Source organism: Mytilus edulis, unplaced genomic scaffold, assembly GCF_963676685.1.
Source record: "Mytilus edulis unplaced genomic scaffold, xbMytEdul2.2 SCAFFOLD_358, whole genome shotgun sequence".
NCBI classification, from domain to species: domain Eukaryota; kingdom Metazoa; phylum Mollusca; class Bivalvia; order Mytilida; family Mytilidae; genus Mytilus; species Mytilus edulis.
Window position 1 is genome coordinate 27,847 of NW_027267865.1, and position 14,264 is coordinate 42,110.

At 32.3% G+C, this 14,264-nt stretch overlaps 1 protein-coding gene across 1 annotated transcript in view; it reads right to left on the reverse strand.

Moving 5' to 3' along the window:
* Nucleotides 1-10,590, reverse strand: part of LOC139506142 (protein kinase C-binding protein NELL2-like) — a 30,144-nt gene extending 19,554 nt beyond the window's left edge. Inside the window, exons 1-2 of the mRNA XM_071295370.1 lie at nt 10,458-10,590; nt 3,945-4,039 (exon numbers count right to left, since the gene is read on the reverse strand). The gene's annotated coding sequence lies outside the window, so the exon portion shown is untranslated. The remainder of the gene's footprint in view (nt 1-3,944; nt 4,040-10,457) is intronic.
* Between the last annotated feature and the right edge of the window lie 3,674 nt (nt 10,591-14,264).

The following is a 14,264-nucleotide window of genomic DNA, read 5'->3' on the forward strand; positions in this document are numbered from 1 at the left end:
ATTAGAATAAGGATGACAAAATTAGATGTTTATGATGCTGGCTAGACATATCTAAACTTGACACTCTTAATACAAAATAAAGAGATGTGGTATGATTGCCAATAAGACAACCTAATACTATACACTCGTAAGCTTGTATGATTTTTTCTACATTACTTTGTTTCTCAAAATATTGAAATGGGTACTTGTGGAAATCATGATTTGATAATATGATTATCTATTACATTAATAAATGGTGTAAAATTATATTTAAATAGAACAGAGCAAAGCAGATAGGATTTTTAAAGGAAAAAAAATATAAACATGTAAATCATGGCATACTGGTACTTGTCGGCTGTGCAAGGGCTGTATAAACCAGCTACGGTCATCAAAAACTTCTATAGTCATCAATACTGGTAATGATGTCTTTACACTAAATCCAGAGGATGTTGGATGTGTACCGATTGATACTTTAGTTATAGATACAAATCATCACAGAACAAGTTAATGGCATCAACATACATTGTATATTAGTTTCCATACATACTATTTTCATGAATGGTATTATTGTCTATCAAAAACAAATTCATTAGTGCTTTATCCTGTTTGGCTGTCACAAATTCAGAATCAGATATATTGACAACCATGTTCTTGAATAAAATAATGATTTGATAATATACAGCAGCAGTGTAGAACCATTGACAGCATGTATGGTATCATTAGTAAGTTATTTTCAGTTTTATAACAATTGGTGAAAAAGTCTTTTTGAAATTATTTAACCTGTTACTCCACTCTATGGTCATTATCAGGATAAAATGTTACCAATATTTGAAAGCTATTACTGGTAGGTTTAAAAAATTTCTCTGATGCAACTAGATGAGCATCAAACTTCTTGACAATCTCTAGTATCTTAAAGATTTTACCTGTAAAATGGAAATAGGTCTTAACTTTCTTGTTATACATTGTACTAAATCAGTAAAATGAAAATAGGTCTTAACTTTCTTGTTATACTAAATCCGTAAAATGGAAATAGGTCTTAACGTTCTTGTTATACTAAATCAGTAAAATGGAAATAGGTCTTAACTTTCTTGTTATACTTTAGGTGTCAGACCACCAATTACTCCCTCCAATTTAGAATGTATGGGAAAGTAGGCCTACTCGGACAAAAAATAGTGCATTTGATGTCATTGTTTACTTAAACTAACCAACAAATTGGCAGAAATCAAGCTTTTGGTGAAATAGAAATATATATTAAGACCATTTTGAGCCAAAATTTACTTGTCTACGAGTTTGAATTTAAGATTTCAAGAAACCCAGGTGTTATTTTTAGTGTACCTCTATTCGGGTGACTTCTTCTTTCCTATATGATTTTAAACGTATGTTGAAAATTGACATGTAGAAAGCTGATACATGTACAATTCATGATATACCTGGTTTCTATGCAGTTAAACTTAAGGTAAAATATTTAGAAAGCTGTGAAAATTGCAAAATTTGGTTGAACAGATAGGGATTTTTAATTGGTGGTCTGACACCTAAATCAGTAAAATGGAAATAGTTCTAGCTTTCTAGTTATACTCCTATACTAAATCGGGATTTCTTGACACAGTTAGTGATGTAATGTATGCTGAGACTAGGAAAAAAGATTTTTCATATCCATGAAAACTGTCTCTTTTATATGCATCAATATGCTTTAGAATTGTTGAAGTATTGTAATTATCATCTCTTTATCCAATTCTTTTGATCTTTTATACATTAGCAATAAATATAAGTAGTTGTCTCAGTGCTTTAACAATGGTGGGTGTAAAGAGACACTTATTTCCAAGACACTCTTAGGTAAAATCTATAAATAGAATTAATGTATCAAGATACCGTTAGGAGTGCACATTCTGAAATGCCTGTGGTTTATTGGCATGGTTCTTTTTTTATTCTATATCGAAAATCTTGAAGGTTGAGGTCTTTCTACAGGTATCATTAACTGGTCATAACCAATAAGTTCAAGGCCATTCTATTAACACTTATATTTGACCTTTTTCTATTACCTGTAGTATCTGAAAACTTAACATTGATCAATGAACCATCCAATAGAAGATTCAGACCATATTAGACATATACCTGATGCAATAAACAGCTCTTTTTCCTTCTGAAATATGAACCTTCAAACAAAAAGCTTAAGCAGGGGCCATAGTACCCCTGTGATTAGCATTCAAATGTCTTACACAGTTTTGCAAAATGACAGAAATGAACATAACATATCTAGGTGAAACTGTTTTAGTGGACTAAAATTAATGTCATATGCCAGAAAGAAATTTCAGACCATAAGGCATCTGCATATAGCATGAAATTAAGCTGTATGCAAAATGCAAATACTGTTGCAGCAGCCAACATAAAATTCTTATGTCAGCCATATTCCATTTATTCACTGCAGGCTTGACAAAAAAAAATCAGCTGCAACTTATATCCTTATAAGGAAACAGTTTGTTAGTATAGAAAGTTTAACATGACTCATAGTTCTTAGGAAGTACATGTAATATGACAGATATTCTTATTACCAAACTTACATAATATTTGATGAAATAGCAAATTAAAGTCTAGAGAACTGTCTTAAATTGTTATGTAATTCCATCATCAATTCAATTTTATTTATTCCTTTTACAGATTAAATGTAGTGAATGTCTGATATATAATTCAATGGGAATGACTTTTATAAATTGGTATTATTATTGAAATGAAAAATGTTTAGCTTGGATATGACCTTGTTTACTTACTTAATGGAGAGTTTGATTGATCTGAATCAAGTTATGTGATAAACAGTTCATAGGAATTGATCATTTACTAGTGCAGATCAAATACGAGTTACCAAAGAAATAGTTAAATCACTTAAAATTTGTTTTAAAGTTGTAAGATGAAGAACAGCAATAAAGTGCTGTGATTTTGATATGTTTTTGATCATTTCTTGATATTTAGAGATTATTGTCCAATGTGCATATGCAAGGGTCAGTGTATTCCAATTTTTCTATTTCTGGTTTATCAGAATAACATACCTGTCAACTGTCACTATTTGTGGGGGATTTCCCCATGGAAGGCTCCCAAATAGAAATTTTGAAAGAGCAATTTTGTCCACAATTTTAACCAAAAACAATTAACTTTACAATGGCTATAGGCTTGTAAAAGTATGAAGAAGCCAAAAAACAACATTGAAATATATTTGAAGGCCCCCTTGACGGTTTTGAAGAAATACACGAGCCATCTTGAACGTAAAACCCCCATTGGCATTTTGAAAAGTTGGCAGATATGGAATAAGTATAAACAGCTTTAAATGTTTTTTTTACTGCAAATAGAAATATTATCTTATTATTTGGTGTTGAATAAGTTGACTAAAGTGTAAAATATTTAAGATTTAGCCCAAAAGTCTTTTTGATGCTAAAAAAACCTCAGTACATTCAAGATGTTTTTGGGTTACCTTTTTTCATTGGTATGCTCCTTATTAAAAATAATCTTTATACAGAATTGGCAGGTATTACAATATTAAAGAAACACTGCTATTTACATGAAATTCTTAATGATTACAAACTTTGAATTAAAATGTATATGTATCTATTTTTCTTTGCAAGTACTGCTTTCAAATTTATACCAACTGGATGATTTCTACGAGTGTATTTTTCTGAATTTGAATATATATCATTAGCTGTTGATATTTAGATGTGTTATCATCTGTCTTTGCTATAGTATCGTATTTGGTTATCTATCAAATCCGAAGTTTCCCCAAATTATTGAATGGGGTGCATTCAAATTTTAAAGACACTTTGTAATACCAATGTAGTCATGGTAACACCTTTTTGCTAAAAATTAATAGCAATGTAACCATGAGCAACAACTATGCAGATCACAATTGATGCAAATATATCCATGGTGATACTAAGCTTGGTTACCTGAAATAATGTTGATTTTATCATAGCAACACTTACCTAGCTCACAATTTATACCGATGTATCCATGGCGACACTCACAGACATTTGGGAAACACACTTTCCACCATTCAAACAACCACCTGGACAAACAGCTGAAAAATGGAGAAACAAAATAAGGTTGAACACCTCAGAGTTTTCAGTTTCACCGACCGTGCAAGAGCTGTATAGCCAGTCAAGGTCGTTATAAACTTCAATTTGTTGTAGAGTTTTCAGATAATAAATGAGAAATATCATTTATTCAACAAAAAAATCTAGAAAAAACTTCATAAAACCAGCATACCTCCATTGTGTGAGTAAAATATTTTTTTTTTTTTTTTAGTGTTTTTTCATTGATTTTTGTAATATCGCATGAACAGTTTCATTAAAGTAATAATTGTTCCAATGTTTTGCTGATGCAAGCTCACATTGGCCTTTGTGACAGATGAGTCTCAGCTGTGCACTAGTACTTGTAACATATATACACTGTATAGATCTGTTTATAATACGATTACAACAGTTTTCCTTTAAGCATGCTAGATGCTTAACAATTTGACAAGTCTAATTTATCTCAGACCATTTAGGAAGTCTATTCTATTTCAGAGCTACAATAGAAATTTTAGGATGGTCTGTATAATTTCTGTCCAGGATAATTATAACATTAAAGCTACATTTTCTTCTCCTTACTCATTAAGATTGACACAAAGATATGGAATGTCCATTTCCCACTGCTAATGTGTAATCAAAGTTCAAATCAGCATCAATTCTGTCAAATGGACAGACAATTTGTAATATACATCTTTAGATCTTCTGATAGTGAAAATTGACTTTTTTCCTCTGACAGAGCAATACCATAGTGCATTAGATTTCTAGATCAAAGAAATTAAATTCATGATCTTTTGACAGAATATCAATAAATTTGAAATATATCAAATTACTGTTAAAGAAATATTATGAATATCTGGAATAAACCTTATAAGATAAAATCCACTATTTTACTTAAATAATTAACCCATGAAAATAACTTGTCTGTTTATTGGTGTTCCAAGATTTAAAACCTTTTCAAGATTTTATCTAATTTACACACAAGTTCTTGCCTACCGGTAACTATTTGTTACTTGCACAGGCTGTAAACACCCAACAGGTCTTTTTGTTTTGTCATTGGATTGCTGCCTCATTTACATATATACAAAAAAAGATGTGGTGTAATTGCCAATGAGACAACTGTCTACAAGAGACCAAAATGACACAGACATTAACAACTATAGGTCACCGTACGACTTTCAACAATGAGCAAAGCCTATACCGCATAATCAGCATGCTATAAAAGGCCCTGATATGAAAATGTAAAACAATTCAAACGAGAAAACTAACAGCCTTATTCATATAAACCAGATTTATGCAGGGCGGCAGCTTTATACGACCGCAGAGGTCGAACCCTGAACAGTTGGGGCTTGTATGGACACAACATTTAAGCTTGATACTGCTCTGAATTTGGATTGTGATTAAATAGTTGACACAACATAGGTTTCTGACACAGGATGAATGTAGTCTTAAGATCTTAAACTTAAAAACTTAAAAACTTAAAAATTTTAATTGGGACATTTACCTATTATGGTCCAATATCCAAAATCTAAATACATGGTTAGATTCAGCATATCATAGAACCCCAAGAATTCAATTTTTGATGAAATCAAATAATGTTCAATTTTGCACCCTTTAGACCTCAATGTGAACCAATTTGATAACCAGGCCCAAATATTAAAAATCTAAATACATGGTTAGATTCAGCATATTGAAGAACCCCATATATTCAATTTTTGTTGAAATCAAACAAAGTTTAATTTTGGACCTGGATTTGGACCAACTTGAAAACTGTGCCCATAATCAAAAATCTAAGTACATGTTAAAGAACCCCAACAATTCAATTTTTGTTACAATCAAACTAAGTTTATTTTGGACCCTTTGGACCTTAATGTAGACCAATTTGAAAACAGGACCAAAATTTAAGAATCTAATTACATGGTTAGATTTGGCATACCAATAATTCATTTTTTGATGAAATCAAACAAAGTTTAATTTTGGACCCTTTTGGCCCCTAATTCCTAAACTGCTGGGACCAAAACTTCCAAAATCAATCCCTACCTTCCTTTTATGGTAATTAACCTTGTGTTTTAATTTCATAGATTTCTATTTACTTATACTAAAGTTATAGTGTGAAAACCAAATGTCTTTGGACAACGACGATGACGACACCAACGTCATACCAATATACGACCAAAAAATTTTCAATTTTTGCGGTCGTATAAATATGAACGAAAAACAAATATGTAACACATAAACAAACAACAACCACTGAATAACAGGCTCCTGACTTGGACAGGCACATACATAAATAATGTGGCGGGGTTAAACATGTTACATCTTCTTCCTTGTAGTCAGGTGTTTAAAGGTGAAATCAAACATTTGAAAACAAAACTAGTAAAAGAAAAGAATCACTAAATCAAAAGTTCCAATTCAGTATGACAATCAAGTGATCTTTTTAAAATCAAACAATTCTCCTCAGAGACATCATGAATATGGGCCTGAAAAAGTTATAAACTCAATGTAAACTGACAGTAATTTACCTTGACAATCAAACCCAATGTAAAAAGACAGCAACTTACCTTGACAATCAAACTCAATTTAAACAAGCAGTAACTTACATTGACAATCAAACCCAATTCAAACAGACAGTAACTTACCTTGACAATCAAACTCAATGTAAACAGCCAGTAACTTACCTTGATAATCAAACTCAATGTAAATAGACAGTAACTTACCTTGACAATCAAACTCAATGTAAACAGGCAGTAACTTACCTTGGCAATCAAACTCAATGCAAACCGACAGTAACTTAACTTGATAATCAAACCCAATGTAAACAGGCATTAACTTATCTTGATAATCAAACTCAATGTAAACAGCCAGTAACTTACCTTGATAATCAAACCCAATGTAAACAGACAGTAACTTAATACCTTGACAATCAAACTCAATGTAAACAAACAGACAGTAACTTAATACCTTGACAATCAAACTCAATGTAATCAGACAGTAACTTACCTTGATAATCAAACTCAATGTAAACAGACAGTAACTTACCTTGATAATCAACCCAATGCAAACAGACAGTAACTTAATACCTTGACAATCAAACTCAATGTAAACAGACAGTTACTTACCTTGATAATCAAACTCAATGTAAACAGACAGTAACTTACCTTGACAATCAAACTCAATTTAAACAAGCAGTAACTTAAATTGACAATCAAACCCAATGCAAACAGACAGTAACTTAATACCTTGACAATCAAACTCAATGTAAACAGACAGTAACTTACTTTGACAATCAAACCCAATGTAAAAAGACAGCAACTTACCTTGACAATCAAACTCAATTTAAACAAGCAGTAACTTACATTGACAATCAAACCCAATTCAAACAGACAGTAACTTACCTTGATAATCAAACTCAATGTAAACAGGCAGTAACTTACCTTGGCAATCAAACTCAATGTAAACAGCCAGTAACTTACCTTGATAATCAAACTCAATGTAAACAGACAGTAACTTACTTGATAATCAAACCCAATGTAAACAGACAGTAACTTAATACCTTGACAATCAAACTCAATGTTAACCGACAGTTACTTACCTTGATAATCAAACTCAATGTAAACAGACAGTAACTTACCTTGATAATCAAACTCAATGTAAACAGGCAGTAACTTACCTTTGCAATCAAACTCAATGTAAACCGACAGTAACTTAACTTGATAATCAAACCCAATGTAAACAGGCATTAACTTATCTTGATAATCAAACTCAATGTAAACAGCCAGTAACTTACCTTGATAATCAAACCCAATGTAAACAGACAGTAACTTTATACCTTGACAATCAAACTCAATGTAAACAAACAGACAGTAACTTAATACCTTGACAATCAAACTCATGTTAACAGACAGTTACTTACCTTGACAATCAAACTCAATTTAAACAGACAGTAACTTAACTTGATAATCAAACCCAATGTAAAGAGACAGTAACTTACCTTGACAATCAAACTCAATGTAAACAGACAGTAACTTAATACCTTGACAATCAAACTCAATGTAAACAGACAGTAACTTACTTTGACAATCAAACTCAATGTAAACAGACAGCAACTTACCTTGACAATCAAACTCAATGTAAACAGGCAGTAACTTAACTTGATAATCAAACTCAATGTAAACAGACAGTAACTTACCTTGATAATCAAACCCAATGTAAACAGACAGTAACTTAATACCTTGACAATCAAACTCAATGTTAACCGACAGTTACTTACCTTGATAATCAAACTCAATGTAAACAGACAGTAACATACCTTGATAATCAAACCCAATGTAAACAGACAGTAACTTAATACCTTGACAATCAAACTCATGTTAACAGACAGTTACTTACCTTGATAATCAAACTCAATGTAAACAGACAGTAACTTACCTTGATAATCAAACCAAATGTAAACAGACAGTAACTTAATACCTTGACAATCAAACTCAATGTAATCAGACAAGTAACTTACCTTGATAATCAAACTCAATGTAAACAGACAGTTACTTACCTTGATAATCAAACCCAATGTAAACAGACAGTAACTTAATACCTTGACAATCAAACTCAATGTAAACAGACAGTAACTTACTTTGACAATCAAACTCAATGTAAACAGACAGCAACTTACCTTGACAATCAAACTCATGTTAACAGACAGTTACTTACCTTGATAATCAAACTCAATGTAAACAGACAGTAACTTTCCTTGATAATCAAACCAAATGTAAACAGACAGTAACTTAATACCTTGACAATCAAACTCAATGTAATCAGACAGTAACTTACCTTGATAATCAAACTCAATGTAAACAGCCAGTAACTTACCTTGATAATCAAACCCAATGTAAACAGACAGTAACTTAATACCTTGACAATCAAACTCAATGTAAACAAACAGACAGTAACTTAATACCTTGACAATCAAACTCAATGTAAACCGACAGTAACTTACCTTGATAATCAAACTCAATGTAAACAGACAGTAACTTACCTTGACAATCAAGCTCAATGTAAACAAACAGTAACTTACCTTGATAATCAAACTCAATGTAACAGACAGTAACTTACATTGACAATCAAACTCAATGTAAACAGACAGTATCTTACCTTGATAATCAAACTCAATGTAAACAGACAGTAACTTACCTTGATAATCAAACTCAATGTAAACAGGCAGTAACTTAATACCTTGACAACAGGCAATAACTTACCTTGACAATCAAACTCAATTTAAACAGACAGTAACTTACCTTGATTATCAAACCGAATGTAAACAGACAGTAACTTACATTAACGATCAAACTCAATGTAAACAGACAGTAACTTACCTTGATAATTAAACTCAATGTAAACAGGCAGTAACTTACCTTGATAATCAAACTCAATGTAAACACAGTAACTTACCTTGATAATCAAACTCAATGTAACAGACAGTAACTTACATTGACAATCAAACTCAATGTAAACAGACAGTAACTTACCTTGATAATCAAACTCAATGTAAACAAACAGTAACTTACATTGACAATCAAACTCAATGTAAACAAACAGTAACTTACCTTGATAATCAAACTCAATGTAACAGACAGTAACTTATCTTGATAATCAAACCCAATGTAAACAGACAGTAACTTAATACCTTGACAATCAAACTCAATGTAAACAGACAGTAACTTACCTTGATAATCAAACTCAATGTAAACAGACAGTAACTTACCTTGACAATCAAACTCAGTGTAAACAGACAGTTACTTAGCTTGATAATCAAATTGAATGTAAACAGACAGTAACTTACCTTGACAATCAAACTCAGTGTAAACAGACAGTTACTTACCTTGACAATCAAACTCAATGTAAACAGACAGTAACTTAACTTGATAATCAAACCCAATGTAAAAAGACAGTAACTTACCTTGATAATCAAACTCAATGTAAACAGACAGTAACTTACCTTGACAATCAAACTCAGTGTAAACAGACAGTTACTTAGCTTGATAATCAAATTGAATGTTAACAGGCAGTAACTTGCCGTGACAATCAAACTTATTATAAACAGACAGTAACTCACCTTGATAACAAAACAAAACTTCATGTGAACAGGCAGTTGCTAACCTTTACAATCAAACTCAATGTAAACAGGCAATTACTAACCTTGACAATCAAACTCATTGTAAACAGACAATAACTTACATTGACACTCAAACACAATGTAAACACAGTAACTTACCTTGACAATCAAACTCAATGTAAACAGACAGTAACTTAACTTGACAATCAAACTCAATGTTAACAGACAGTAACTTACATTGACAATCAACCCCAATGTAAACAAACAGTAACGTAATGAGATAGTTGAACTGGATGTTAAAGTAAGTTGCAGTAACTTACATTGACAATCATACCCATTGCCAGAATATCCCTTTTTACATTGACAACTGTAGCTAGTATATGTACTGTGGCAGACAGCATTTTCATGACAATCATGGTCTCCAGTTAAACAAACATCATGTGGGTCTGAAATATACATTGAAATAAAAAAATCATACACTAGAGTTTACTGAAAACACAACACATACCTGACATGTAGCCCACAACATTCTTAAAAACCAACATGGGCATAATGAACATATTCTCATTTGTCATAAATCAGGCCATACAGGTTTACCTGTTGAATTGTTTCATAACTTTTCATGTCAGAGCCTTTATAACTGACTATAGGGTTCAGGTTTTTTTTTATTGTTGAAGGCTGTACAATGAGCAATTATTGCTTAATTAAGCGGAGGTTCTGAATGTTTCAGCACATCTTGAAATTATTTAGGATATCCTAAATTTGTATTATAAGAGGTCCTAAATTATTTCATGATATCCTGAATTCGAATCATGCAACAGGTCCTGAAATATTTCAAGAAACTTAAATTTTGACTAAAAGTGAACCTCTTACAAAAGACACACCAAGCTTTTTTACGACATTATTATCAACTTCCAGAAAACCATTGCTACCTATTTTACTTCAATATAAATATAAATTATGTAAGAAGTTCATGCCCACTAGGAATCAATATTTTATGTAGGAAAAAAGATATTCTCAATGTATTTCAAGGTAAAATCATCTCAATTTAAAGTCTTATCTAACCCTTATTGAGAAAAGACAAGCAAAAACACATCAGCCACCCAGAATATACAGAAAGAATTATAGAAGAGAACATGCTTGCGTCATTCAGAAAATCATAAGTGGAAAAGAGTTTAGGGGGTTACAGCTTAGTGAACAATTGACTGTGCAATAAATTAAATTTCTGTGACGTGGTTGATGAATGAGTTCTGAATGGTAGGTATCCTACAAAAACAATTACACTCAAAGTACACACAATCATTGCCAAGGTCTTTAATGATATAAAATAAGTAGTAGGCCATGTCAAATTAATATTATCCTTCTTATATGAAGTAGGATGAATTTGGAAATATCAAACTACTATTTCGTATTATTTTTCTCCTCAATAAATAATATATTTGTCAAGATTATGGTATAAAAATTACCAGCTACAACTTTTTTGAAGATGTGATTTAACGTCAGTCCATTCATCCTTCTAATAAAATATGGGACTGTACTTTAAATTTTAATTTTTATGTCCTAAAAAGTTCATAGACATGAAATGAGAGAAAATTATACATGGAGTATCAAAAATCAAATTATTGACTCCACAAAATGTTCAACTTTTATATTTTACCAATGTAACGTACTCATGAACATTTTTTGTTATGTACCTTGACTGGTCTTAACTAAATTCTCATAAGAGTAACTAAACACTAGAAATTGTGAATTAGTACTGTTACAAACCACTTTTGCAACTGTCTGCTAAAACAAACTCTTGAAATAAAATTTTTGAAAATTCTTATAACTGCCAAAAATATTACGTAAACACAAAAAAAAGTAAAATTGAACTATTCTGTTTAGGAATTAATAGACTATTAAATTTGATATTAAAAGAGGGTAGAGTAGGAAACTTATGTCAAAATCATTTAAAAAAAATAAAAGTGTTTTCAAATTGTTATTGTAAAATTTAAAGGGTCTACCATTAAAATCAAATATAATAGAATTTTATGTTGCCTACGTAATCAGAAAATATGATATATATATCAGCAACTTCAAATACTATAATGTAAGTAAAAGCTATGACGAAATCTTCCTTTTTAAAATCAAAGGAAAAAATTATAATGTGGAATGATGGGAGACAACTCTAATATTTCCTCCTTCTTATCTCCCTTTTTGCATTTTGCATCTACTTTTGAGTGAATATTTGCAATTAAGCAGAACTTTTTATACATCAAATGAGGACAAAGTGTATAGAATGGTAATGTTATCACAAAGTGTAATTTCATTGGGGATCCAACACAGATTTTTAAACAATGTCAATGTAATCGCAACAATCATCAAAAAGATGGCATACAATGGACGGTCTACAAAATTCCAAATTTTATGACTATAATTATTCAAACTTTGCAGATATCTTTTATAATTGTATCCAACTTCACAAGGAAGCTATGTTATTGTTTTCTTAAAGACATCGTAATAAACCCATTAAGTATTTGTCAATGGATATTATATTGGAATAGAATACACATAAAATTGAGAATGGAAATGGGGAATATGTCAAAGAGACAACAACCCAACCAAAGAGCAGACAACAGCCGAAGGCCACAAATGGGTCTTCAACGCAGTGAGAAAATCCAGCACACAGAGGTGGTCCTCAGGTGGCTCTAATTAAAATTGTGTACTTACTCAGTGAAAATGGATGTCACACTCCACAACATATAAATGAACTTAAATTAAAAAACATACAAGACTAACAAAGGCCAGTCAGGCTCCTGATTTGGGACCGGCACAAAAATGCAGTGGGGTTAAACATGATTTCTGAGATCTCAACTCTCCCCCTATACCTCTAGGCTTCAACTCTCTCCCTATACCTCTAGGCTTCAACTCTCCCCCTATAACTCTAGGCTTCAACCCTCACCCCTATACCTCTAGGCTTCAACTCTCCCCCCTATAACTCTAGGCTTCAACCCTCCCCCTATACCTCTAGGCTTCAACTCTCCCCCTATAACTCTAGGCTTCAACCCTCCCCCTATACCTCTAGGCTTCAACTCTCCCCCTATAACTCTAGGCTTCAACCCTCCCCCTATACCTCTAGGCTTCAACCCTCCCCCTATACCTCTAGGCTTCAACTCTCCCCCTATAACTCTAGGCTTCAACTCTCCCCTATACCTCTAGGCTTCAACTCTCCCCCTATAACTCTAGGCTTCAACCTTCCCCCTATACCTCTAGGCTTCAACCCTCCCCCTATACCTCTAGGCTTCAACTCTCCCCCCTATACTCTAGGCTTCAACCCTCCCCCTATACCTCTAGGCTTCAACTCTCCCCCTATAACTCTAGGCTTCAACTCTCCCCCTATAACTCTAGGCTTCAACCCTCCCCCTATACCTCTAGGCTTCAACCCTCCCCCTATACCTCTAGGCTTCAACTCTCTCCCTATACCTCTAGGCTTCAACTCTCCCCCTATAACTTTAGGCTTCAACCCTCTCACTATACCTCTAGGCTTTATATCTGTCAACCCATTCTGCAGCTATGTAACTGTGAATTCTGGCATACACTTTCATCTATTAACACTGATTACTCAAATTCATTAACTAATATCCTTCAGTTAATCCATCTAATACTGGTAAATCAATTCCCATGATTGCTTAACATCAAAGACAGATGTCAGTAAAGGTACATAAAAAACAGGTAGACTATTTTTTATGTACCTGTTAAAGGTGAAAGTCAGGTGAAAAAAGATCAAAGGAAAACAAGATAATACAAATACAAATATTATATAATTTGTTGATAAGGCCAATTACTAAGGAACAATTAAGACTAAAATTAGAATCATATGAAAACCTATTATCGCAGCAAAAAAGCAATTCAGAAAGTTGGTAATTTCTTTCATGTGGTTTTGCATTTTGTCTATTAACTAATCTCCAACCTGCATTGTAATTTGCTATGAAGTCTGAGTACAGAATTTACTGTTTTGTTTTCACTTTCCGTGGCTTTGGTTTACAGTCATTGAAAGGTTTGCATTAATGTAACGCTGAACAGGTGGTTGACGGAACAGATATTTTATCTGAAAAACATATTCATAATATCCTTGGGGTTCATAAACT